This window comes from Arvicola amphibius, chromosome 13 (assembly GCF_903992535.2).
Source record: "Arvicola amphibius chromosome 13, mArvAmp1.2, whole genome shotgun sequence".
Classification (NCBI taxonomy): domain Eukaryota; kingdom Metazoa; phylum Chordata; class Mammalia; order Rodentia; family Cricetidae; genus Arvicola; species Arvicola amphibius.
The window spans coordinates 52,632,196-52,644,145 of record NC_052059.1 but is presented as its reverse complement, the minus strand read 5'-3'; positions in this window follow the sequence as shown (position 1 = coordinate 52,644,145).

Below are 11,950 nucleotides of genomic sequence, written 5' to 3'. Positions count from 1 at the left end.
AAGGAATCCAAGGAGGCTCTATGAAGGGAAACTTGGAGCTCTTCCTAAGGTTTGCCTTCAGACACCATCTGATGTGCAACAGAATCTGGCTCAAACTCTCTTCCGAAATAACATTTCCACCCTGAAAGTTTTCCCGGGGTTCATCAAATCCTGGGAAACTAAACAGAAAATCCCACTTGTTTATGTTTTTTCAAGACAGGGTGTCCCTATGTAACAGCTCTGGCTATCTCTGGAACTCACTCTGTAGACCAGGCTGGCCTCCAACACACAGAGATCTACCTGCATCTGCCTCCCTCCCGAGTCCACTGTGATTAAAGGCGTGTGCCACCACCACCTGGTAAATTCCCAATTCTTAAGTAATAGTTTCCCATACATAACTTTTTAGTCACCTGGGTATAAATATCCTTTATGGAGATTTTTATTCATAGAATGAGGGAAATTTTCAGGCTTTGTTCTGTTTTCTATTTATAAAATTATAACACTAAGGAAAATATCCAAGGCTTTAGTTACTGCAGAATTGATGTCCAGAGTAATTGGTAAACAGATTGAGGGCTACCCTTGCATATGCACTTTTGAAGTACTCTCTTGGTAACCCCCCCCACACACACACACAACACACTACCCTTGCCTATGTACTTTTGAAGTACTCTCTTGGTAATCCCCCCCCCCACACACACACACAACACACTACCCTTGCCTATGTACTTTTGAAGTACTCTCTTGGTAATCCCCCCCCCCCACATACAACACACACAACACACTACCCTTGCCTATGTACTTTTGAAGTACTCTCTTGGTAATCCCCTCCCACACACGCAACACACACAACACACTACCCTTGCCTATGTACTTTTGAAGTACTCTCTTGGTAATCCCACACACACACACAACACACTACCCTTGCCTATGTACTTTTGAAGTACTCTCTTGGTAATCCCCCCACACACACCACACACAAACAAATATATGTGACAGGATCCTTCCAGATTTCAAGGCAGATATTGTCCCCACTTTGTGGGTGAAGAAATAGACTTAGATTAAAAGACTGCAGCTAACAAGGGTAGAAAACATACGAAGTAGGATTCAAAACCCAGGGTTCTGACTCCAAGCCTCTATTTACTTCGCCAGATCTTGTTGCCTCTGGAATTGTGAAGTTTGAACATACAATTCAAGGTACAACCCACTGAAAATGTCCAGTTTAAAATGCAGATTTGCTCTTCATTTTTGTGTGTGTGTTTATTAGTCTCCAGTTTAGCTAATCTGCTATAACTTATGTGTAAAGAATAAAGTTGTTTTTATAAATTAAACCTGTTGCTTAGAAATGTTATTAAAAGTAGTACATGTATTAGGATTGTAATAATGTCACATCAGTTAAAGACTGTTAAATGGCTGTGACTAGGCTGCTAATGGAGAGGCAGAAATCCCATAGTCTTTTCTGGTTGAAAAGGAATTTGCCAGGGCGCTGCCCAGCATACTTTGTCCTCACTATCGAAACTCGTGCACTCAGCAGAATGCAGCAAGCAGAACCGGTTAGCACCAGGAGCGGATTTTCCAGTCTTGGCAGATGATGATGATGATGAGCTCATAGACTTCCTTACAGCTGGCTTCTATTCTTCTTCCTTTCAAAGGTGTTACCAGTTCTTTTGGAAAATTGGGTATTTTGACAGTCTGCACCATCACTTCAAATAATAATCACAGATAAAGCCTACAAAGAAGTTTTTCAGCAGTTAGAGAGTTGTTTATCTAAGTCAAAAGCAGTAACAAAGAATGACAACCAGGCAGAAAATTCTGTCTGTTCCACACAGGTGAACTGATAGGATAATAATATCAGCATGTGGCCGGCAGCCGAATTTAAACATGCTCAGGGTTTTCTCTGATGGCTTTGTAGAAGGCGGACATTTGTTGAGTGACACTCTGTACTGGGTCATACAATGTTTTCTTCATTTATCAGATTTTAACTCTTTAGACTGATCCAAACCATGTTTTATATTCTTAAAAATTATAAATAGTAACAAACAAAGCCCTCCTCCTGTAAACTAGCATGTTTCTGGTGACTGCGACCCACTCACAGTTAACCTTTTGGAGTAAGGTTAGCTGACATTTATCTAGTGCTTCCGAAGTATTTTTTGCAAATTAACCCTTATAACAGCCCCTGTGAGGGAGAAGTTATTCCGTATTTTGCAGATGAGGAGTCTGAGAAGCACACCCACAGCCCCGCTCCCCGAGGGATGGCTGGCACTGCATTCAGGTCATGCGGTTTGGCTTTTACACCTTTAGTCTAGGCGCTTAGCAAACTGTCTCCCCTAGAGTACTGTGTTAAAGAGACATTCTATATCACTGGGCAGTGGTGGCACATGCCTTTAGTCCCAGCAGTGGGGAGGCACGTGCAGGTGAATCTCTGAGTAAGAATATTTTCTTCCGTTGTTTGAATATGAATGTACCACACAGTCTTGTGTTTGAACACTACCCCTCCCCCCAAATTGGGCGCTCTACTTTAGGGGTTTGTAGAGCCGTTGAGACTGACCCAGCTAGCAGAAGTGGGCTACTATGGGAGGCGCTAGAAGGTTCCAGCTAGAACTGCCCTTTTCCTCGTCTGCATCTCAAACTCCTGCCACCGTAAATGGAGCTGCCCAGACCTGTACCCTTCTGAACCCTTAGCAAAATAAACCATTTCTTCGTGAGTTGTGCTTGTCAGGGATCTTGTCACAGCAACATAGGTGATGAGTATGACATTTATTATTATCTTTTTCCCTTCCAGTCTTTACCCCAAATGTTGACATTTAAATTTATCTGGTGTTAATTATACTCAATTAATTCAAATGTACTGAATTTACAAAATGTATTGTGTGTGTGTGTGTGTGTGTGTGTGTGTATAAAACAACCAAAAATATAAATTTGAATTTTGGTTGTGAGCCTAGCCTTTGATGACTGAGCCAGCTCTCCAGTCCCAAAGTATACATTTTAAGCTGAAGATTTTTGTGCTGCAGTTAATTACTGTTGCTAGTTGACTCAAAAGTTCTCTATTAGCAGCCCCATTAAACCTTACTCACTCCTCACAGGATGTCTTTAAAGGTTACTTAGTAGTTTTAATTTTAATGACTAAAATCATTAAGCAGGGGTTAGAGACTTGGAAAATACAAAGATTAATCACTAGGATTAAAAGAGAAGATTGGGTGAAATAAAGGAATTTAAAAGGGGTACGTAAAAATTAAAGGTTATTGCAAAACGGTTTTAGTATAAAAAATAAGAAAGCAATAGCAAAGGCTCTTTAAGAAGGGTCCTATGAAGTATTTATAATGCTCAGAACTGTAAACCATCTTCCCTCCAGCAGAAGGTAAATCAGGCTGTTGCAAACCAAAGGGAGCTGTGACATCCCTGCCCAGCCGCCAGTCCCTCTTTGTCATCAGTTAGATCTGAGCACTGCTTCCAGGATCAGTTTCAGGAGCAGGCTACTAAGGAGACAGAAGGGAGTATGATGGCTATTCTTGGTTACCAGCTTGAGTCCAGAAATGGAGGGCACACCTGTAAGAGATTTCTTGCTTGTTTTGGAGTGGGGGAATCCAGACCTTTGAGTGGGAAGACACAGGCATTTAATCCAGACCTTGAGGAGAGAAGGCACACCTTTAATCTGGGCCAGACCTTCTACTGATAGAAGGAATAGCGGAAGGAAGTTTTGCTCTTGCCTTGCTAGCACATCCATTTCTTCACTGGCATTGGAGCCTACGTCTTTGGGACTCCAGCATATACTGAAGACCAGTCGAAATATCCAGCATTGTGGACTGAGCAACTACTGGATTCTGGGACTTTGTGTTCACAGTCACTGTTCACAGACTGCAGCCTGTGAGGTGTTTCAATAAGTCCCTTTATAAACATAGAAAGAGATTTATTCTAAAAGTTCTGTTACTTTAAAGAACCCTGACTAATAAATACAGGAAACAAAGCAAGTAATTCCAAAGTTGGTTTTACATTCTCAGAAGAAATATGGTGATTAGGTAGGGCTCAGTAAAGCTGATTCTCAGATATGCACTCCTCATCTATGGGTAGAGAGGGCATCTCACCCTGCAGCTTGCCTGCAAAGGGCAGATAATGTTCTGGACAGTTTTTATAACACAATCTAGTATTTCAGGGAAATCTACAAATGTGCCAAATAATCACAGGTTTCCCATAGCAACTCAAATATTCAAGTGACATGTGTCTTTGACCTACATTAGGGCCAGTGACAAGAGGTCACTGTGTCCATATGTCCATACATGTAACCAAGTAGGCAAAGCTGAGGCAGCCTGGGCTTCATAGCATGATCCTGTCTCAGAAATTTTTCCTTTGACATTTTCAGAACAAAACCAAACAAATGAACAAAAAATTTCTTTGTGTATATATGATATTTATGATAAAACAATATTTCTAACAACAAGGAAGGGCACATGGATTATTATTTAAAAGTATTCCAAACATTGCTAACTTAAGATATGTAACTATCTCATCATCTGTAATTCTATTTTGGAAACGTAAGAACTACAGACTGTCTAAATTTTGAGGTTTGACAGAGACCTGCTTTTTTTGAGAAGATGCTGTCGTGTTGTTTGTGAAGACAGTCGTCTGTGTTGCAGATGTTCTGGGAAGAGAGGTGCAGTTCTCTGGAACCGGGTGGTCACTGCACTTTGTATGGCCTGAGTCAGGGGGTGTGAGACTACCAGAAATTGTTGAATGTGATTGAACTTTTTTTTTTAATGACCAAGACCCCAGGTGTAATCTATAGATAAAACACAACAGAGCCACAACCCTAGCATGTTTGAAAACTACTGAACAAACAAGTACTCCTGAAATTCCCTGAGACCATCAGCAGTGAGCAGATGCTCTGGGGCTTGGCCAAGAGAGCTTTACTGTGGCAAATGGTGAGTGGGCTGCCAAGAGCTGATGCTATTGAAGCCTTTTCTCCTCTTCTTCTTTTCTTCTTCTCCCTCCTCCTCTTTCTCCTCTTTATTGTTGTCATCATTGTTTTGTTTGTTTTTGTTTTTGAGATGGGGGTCTTTCTGTGTACCCCTGGTTGGCCTAGAACTTGCTATGTAGACCAGATCCGCCTCAAACTCACAGCAATCTGCCTGCAGCTGCCATCCAAATGATAAGAACTTTCTCAGTGGCCGAGAGCTTACCCAGCATGCTCTTGGTTTAATTTCCAGTAACACCATTTTTTTTCTATTCTAAAATGTAATCACATGCTTTGATAATTATTTTATAGCCCTGAGTGGAGATGTGGCTCAGTGGTCAAGCTCTTATCAATCATGGTTTGAGCCCTGGGACTGGAAAAACAATAACAAAAGTGTATGCAAGGGGCCATAGTACAAAAACTCCCGACGTGACTGCTCCATCGGGGGAGAGGTTTTTATTATGGGAAAGAGGAAATACGCAGAGGCCCCTGGACGAGTTCAGAGCACAGAAAGGAAAGCAGACCGGACGTGGAGGGAAGGCAGAGGGAAGCAGGAGAGCAGGAGAGAATCGTAGAGCTGACAAGAGACAGAACACAGCAAGACAGTGCAAGGTGCAGAGAACAGACAGCAAGAAAGCAGGCAGCATGGCCAGGGCTAGGGAGGGGGGAGAGCAGTGCAGACAGCGAGACAGTGAGCGAGCCGGGGTGGGCAGAGCCTATGGATGATGAGGAGAACGAATAGCATTTCATAAGTTCCTGAGGAATCTAACTGCCAGGAATCCTTCCATAGCCCATCTTGAGCTCATGTCTGAATACATGGATTCGCTAAGAACTAACAACCCCCCCCCCAGGTTCTGTAGGTGTGATGTCTAGTAGTTAATGTACCTGTCAGTTCCCATTAAACATGTAGCGCAGTCTATAAGAAGAGACAAGGGAAGAGAAAGGAGGACACTTGAAGTGCCCACTTTCTGAGGGGGGAAAAAGAAAAAAAAACCTCCATTTTATCTATCTTAATTCATTGTTGCCTACTGTAGTCATCACGCAGTAAATTGTTTTAGAAGGAAATCATTGAGTACTCTGTGGGGGAGGGGGCAGCAGGCTGAGCAGTCACTGGAGTGCCCGCCTGTAGCATTAGTAAATAGTGAGTGAATTCATGAAGCCCTAGACAACTAAACAGATAGTCATGTTTCGTTTCATTCGAATAGCAAAGTAGCGCATGAGCAGATTCTTAGCCTCCACATTAAACGCACTGAGACAGGTTGCTGTATAAAGGAATCCTGTATACAGAAAATTTAACAAAAGCAATTTCATTGAGTTACAGTTCTCATACTAGGGAACTGAACCTGATTTCTAGTATAGAGTAACATAGTTACCATCAGCCACGTAAGACTCTGTAAGACCCATCAGTAGCTACTCCCCATTTTCCTTACTCTAGCCCCAAGTAACCACCAATAGACTTCCAAACTCAGAGGGTGTAGGTCTTTCTTGGACATTTCATATAATGTGTGATCTTTTAAGTATTAGCTTATTTAGTATGGTGTTTTCATTTTTCCCTATGGTTCCTTTCTATTTATACTTAAGCAATATTCTACTGTGTGCAAGACCATATTTTTGTTTCTCTGTTGTTGTACATCCAAGTTTCTACATTGGGGCAATTATGAATAATATTGCTATGAACATTAATTGTATAGGTTTTTGAGTGAACATATTTCTAAGTTTTCTGGATTGTATACATAAAAACTGAATTGCTAGCCGGGCGGTGGTGGCGCACGCCTTTAATCCCAGCACTCGGGAGGCAGAGGCAGGCGGATCTCTGTGAGTTCGAGGCCAGCCTGGTCTACAAGAGCTAGTTCCAGGACAGGCTCTAAAAAAGCTGCAGAGAAACGCTGTCTCGAAAAACCAAAAAAAGAAAAAAGAAAAAAAAAAAAGAACTGAATTGCTGAATCATGGTAAGTTCATATATAAATGTTTGGAGAGCTGCAGAGCTATTTTTCTGTTGTAGTGCACTAGGATATATAGGGTCTCACTTGCTCTGCCCTCCTTGCCAATGCTTAGTACCATCTTTTTACAATCTTAGCCACCCCGGTGTCTCTCCAAGAGAATCTCATTGTGGATGTGCTTTTCCTAAGTGACCAGTAACACCAAGTAGCTTTCCATGTACTGACCCGGTATTCATGTATCTTTGAAAATAGTTTCTATTCAGGCATTTTTTCTTTATTTGTTTAGTGACAGTCTTGTAGCAGGAAGCCGCTTGTTCATTTCCCTGATGCCCAGACTCCCAAAATAATCACACAGAAATTATATTATTTAAATCACTGCTTGGCCAATCACGTAAGCATATTGCTAGCTAGCTCTTACATCTAGAATTAACCCATTTCCATTATTTTATATTTTACCACGAGGCTCGTGGCCTACCAGCAAGGCTGGTGGCTCATGTCTTTGTCGTTTGGCAGCTCCATGGTGTCTCTTTGACTCTGCCTTCTCTCTCTCTCTCTCTCTCTCTCTCTCTCTCTCTCTCTCTCTCTCTCTCTCTATATATATATATATATATATATATATATATATATATATAAAATCTTCCAGCCTGGCTAGATTTTGTTAAGCCATTGGTCAAAAGTAGCTTCTTTATTAACCAATAGAAGCAACACATATACAGAAGAACTTCCCACACCATTTCCCCTTTTCTGTTTAAATAAAAAGGAAGGAAGACGAGGCACCTTCACCATGTGGGTGGGCATTATCAGTATGTTGTGGGTGGAGAGACAGTAAGTTTTCTTCTGCAATATATACTTTTTAAAAAAAAATATTTATTTATTTATTTATTTATTTATTTATTTATTTATTTATTATGTATACAATATTCTGTCTGTGTGTATGCCTGCACGCCAGAAGAGGGCACCAGACCCCATTAGAGATGGTTGTGAGCCACCATGTGGTTGCTGGGAATCGAACTCAGGACCTTTGGAAGAGCAGGCAATGCTCTTAACCTCTGAGCCATCTCTCCAGCCCCTGCAATATATACTTTCTGTGGTGTTTAGACTCCAGGTTTGTCCTAGACTCGTTTTTTGTCAAACTGATACAAGCTAGAGCCATCTGGGACGAGGGAACCTCAGTAGAGAAAATGCTTCCTTCAGATTGGCTTGTGGGCAGCTCTATAAGGCATTTTCTTAATGAAATGATTGATTAATATGGGAAGGCCCAGCTCAGTGTGGCTGGTGCCACCCTTGAGCTGGTGGTTGAGGGTGTAAGAACACAGGCTGAGTAAACAGCATGTCTGCATGGCCTCTCCTTCAGGTCTACCTCCTGCCTAGTTCCTGCCTTGCTTGCATTCCTGCTTGGGCTGTAAAGGCCAAAGAAATGCTTTTCTCCCTGAGATGCTTTTGTTCAGTGTTTTATCTCAATAGGAAACAAACTATAACAGAGATTGGTGCTAGGGACTGTTGCTGTGACAGACCTGACCATGGTGTGGTGGTAGAATTGCGAAGGAGTTTAGAGCTATGGGCTGGAAAAGCCAGTGAGTGTTCAGAGTTTATGAACGTTTGTAGGAATTTGAAAGTAAGAACACTGAGAGCGGTGACGTTTCACGAGAGACGTCTGAGAGCCTTTCAGGACCTCTATTGGGGTCCTTCCTGTGATATTTTGAATTAAGAATCTATGGTTCTGGTTAGCTGAGGCTGAAGAATCAGGTGTGATTAAGAATAGTCCAGCATCAGCCAGGCAGTGGTGGTGCTCACCTTTAATCCCAGCACTCAGAAGGCAGAGGCTGATGGAGTTCAATGCCAGCCTGGTCTACAGAGCGAGTTCCAGGAGAGCCAGAGTTACACAGAGAAACCCTGTCTTGAAAAACAAAAACAAAAACAAACAAACAAACAAACAAACAAAAAGCACCCAGCATGATTGAGGTGAAATCTTCTTTGAGTATTTCCTCAGGGTCAGCACCCTGGAGCTGTGGTCCAGAGTGGGCCAACACTGCATCTTGTACTCATAGCTGAGGTGGGTGATGAATAAGAGTCTCCCACATGAGGCTAAGGAGGTGGCTCAGTGGTTAAGAGCACTGACTGCTCTTCCAGAGGACCCGGGTTCAATTCCCAGCAACCCACATGGTGGCTCACAACTGTCTGTAATTCTAGTTCCAGGAGACCCAACACTCATGGCAAAACACCAATGTACGTAAAATATAAATAAATAAATAAATAAATTTTTTAAAGAGTCTCCCACATGATTGTGGTACTGGTTTTAAAAGCATAGAAGGGTGTTGAATAGTAACCGAGGCTTGGCGCTCTGGGAGGCCAGGAGAGGCCACTGGTGTAGATGCAACCTCAGTTGCAGTGGAAATCAGGATCTGAGGTCTCAGAGAGAGAGGTTAAGGCTTGGCACCATGCGGCAGAGTCAGAGTCCCTGAAGAGAACCCAGGAGAGGCTACTGGCAAATTGCAAAACCTGTGTCAGATAACTGAAAGAAATTCATCCTTACAATTTTCTTTCTCTAGAATCACTTCAGGTACCACAACTGTATTCATCAGGTAGTAACAAAATCCAAGGGGAGTCTAAGACTGTTAGACAAACTCAGGCAATGGACCTGCTTTTATGCACAACTACAGTAATCCAAGTGATACTTGTAAAGCGACATTAAGTTGTATGTATGTATGTATATATGTACATGTGTTTGTGTGTATGTATGTATATATGTACATGTGTTTGTGTGTATGTGTATTATGTGTATTTATGTCTGGTGTATGTGTGTGTTCTATAATCTGTAAGAGATGAGAAACTGTCAAATAATTGTATTAACTTTTGCTGCCCCTATAGTAGGGAGTGAATCCACATTCAAGATGGGTTTCCCTGCTTCAGTTAATCCTTTCTAAAAGTGTTGTCGTAGTTAGAATGGTATGTTTTCTTGGTGACCCTAGACAGGATGGCAAAGAAGGTTAACCACCAAAGGAGCTGTTTCAGTTACTGATGCTATGCAGACTCCAGGACTGCGACACCTCACAGAAAAAAGAGCTTATTGGGCTTACAGTTTCAGAAGGTGAGTTCGTAACCATCATGGCAGCAGGCAGGCAGGAATGGGGCTGGAGCAATAGCTAAGAGCTTACATGTTAGACAACAACCATTAAGCAGATGGAGAACTAACTCTGAAGAGCATGGGTTCTCAAAACCCTAAAACCCACCCCCGGGGACACACCCCTCCTACAAGGCCACACCTCCTAATCCTTCCCAAACAGCTAACTGTGGACCAAGCATTCCAATATATAAACCTTTGAGAGTCATTATTCACATTTAAACCACCACAGTGGCATTTCAAATTCACAGTGGCTCCCACTGATGTAACAAACATAGAAAAGGATGAATGAGAGAAATGAACGTTATAAAGTCCTGTTCGTTACTGTTCATAATGATACTGAAAGAGTCAGTTGCTCACAAAGACTACTGCTAGGGCATCAGTTGGTTATTTGTTTTTTGTTGCTGTTTTGTTTTGTTTTTTAGTGGTGCTAAATTGAACCTGGGCTTTTTTTTTTTTTTTTTTTTATTCTAGGCAAGTACACTACCCCTGGTCAACCTCCCCAGCCCTCACTGCTATTGAAGAAGCCGTGTTTCCTGCCTTTCTACTAAAATATTTCCCAGGCAGGGATAACTCCAAGGAATGTGAGGCTCTGGGTAAATACTTTCATGGGGCCCTGTCTATATGACATAGAAAATATAATACAAAAATTCATGGGCCACATGAGGGATGGCAATGTATTTTTGAAGATGAACAATCGATAGGAAATAAGTACTTACATATTTGTTTATTCCCAATCAATATGTAATCAAACATGTAATCCTCCTGCCTTAGTCTCCCAATTGCTGAGGTTACAGATATGCCACCATACTGAGGTTTCTTGTAGATATTCTGATTAGAGGACAAATGGTACTTTAATAATTCATTAATGTTTTCTATAAAGAAACATTACCAAAGCAATAGCTCTTTTTTATAATTGCATGAAGGATATTCTATGCTTACTTATAAATATTACCCAATATGAAATAGTATTACATAAGTACATGCATTTGCATCTACTACATAAATATTCACTTAGAGTCAAAAATAAGGGAGAAGTCTCAAGCTGGGAGGAGCAAGGAGTTGCATTTCCTCCAATGCACTGAGCTATCTGGCTGTGGTCACATAAAACATAAATGGTTCCAAAAGAAACACTCAGTGTTTACACGGAAACTGGCAATCCACACAGTAGAATACTGTCAGTGAAGAGACAGGTTAATTCATCTACTAGAAGACATCTTAAAAATAGCAAGACCATTTTGGGGGCTGGAGATGGGACTATGGAGGTTGATCATTATCCTATTTTTGTATGTGATTGAAATTTTGCAAAATAAAAGTATTAAAATGGTATTTTAATGACATCACAATGTCTAGGCACTGCACAGATATAACAACTGGAGTCCCATGTTCTAAAGCCAGAAACCACAACTTAAATGAAGACGAGTATATTAGTGTAAATAATTATATTATTTTACGAGAGATGTTAGAAAACATTTTTGAATGGTTTCTAATGCATCTTTAGGAGAAATGGCCCCTTTGGTCTTGAGAATTTGACTGGCCTGAGGACTAGAAAAAATGCAGAAAATACCCCAGGCTGGGAGCCAGAGGCATGCAGCCTAAGTGGGCAAGCAGAAGATGGGATGGCAGGGGTACATTTCCTCCTGAGTGTCCTCAGCGCAGGGTGTGAGAGGGAAGGGGAGGGCTCTGCTAAAGCTGTGCTCACGTTCGTCTTTTCTGTAATCTCAGCTCCTAAGCCTGAGAACTGCAGTCAGCTTTCGCCTTGATCTAGTGAATTCAGGTGATTTCTTAAGACAGTGCCCGAATAGTCCTGTTTATCTCTACTGTGAATTCCCCTAGATGTTTAAACCTGTGCCCCAGACGCACTGAAATTCCAAACCTTTGCCATCCTCCTCCCACACAGAACCGTACCTTCTTAGCAGTTAGGAAAGGCTTGGGTTGTAGACCTGTAGAAGAGCACGGGCCTAG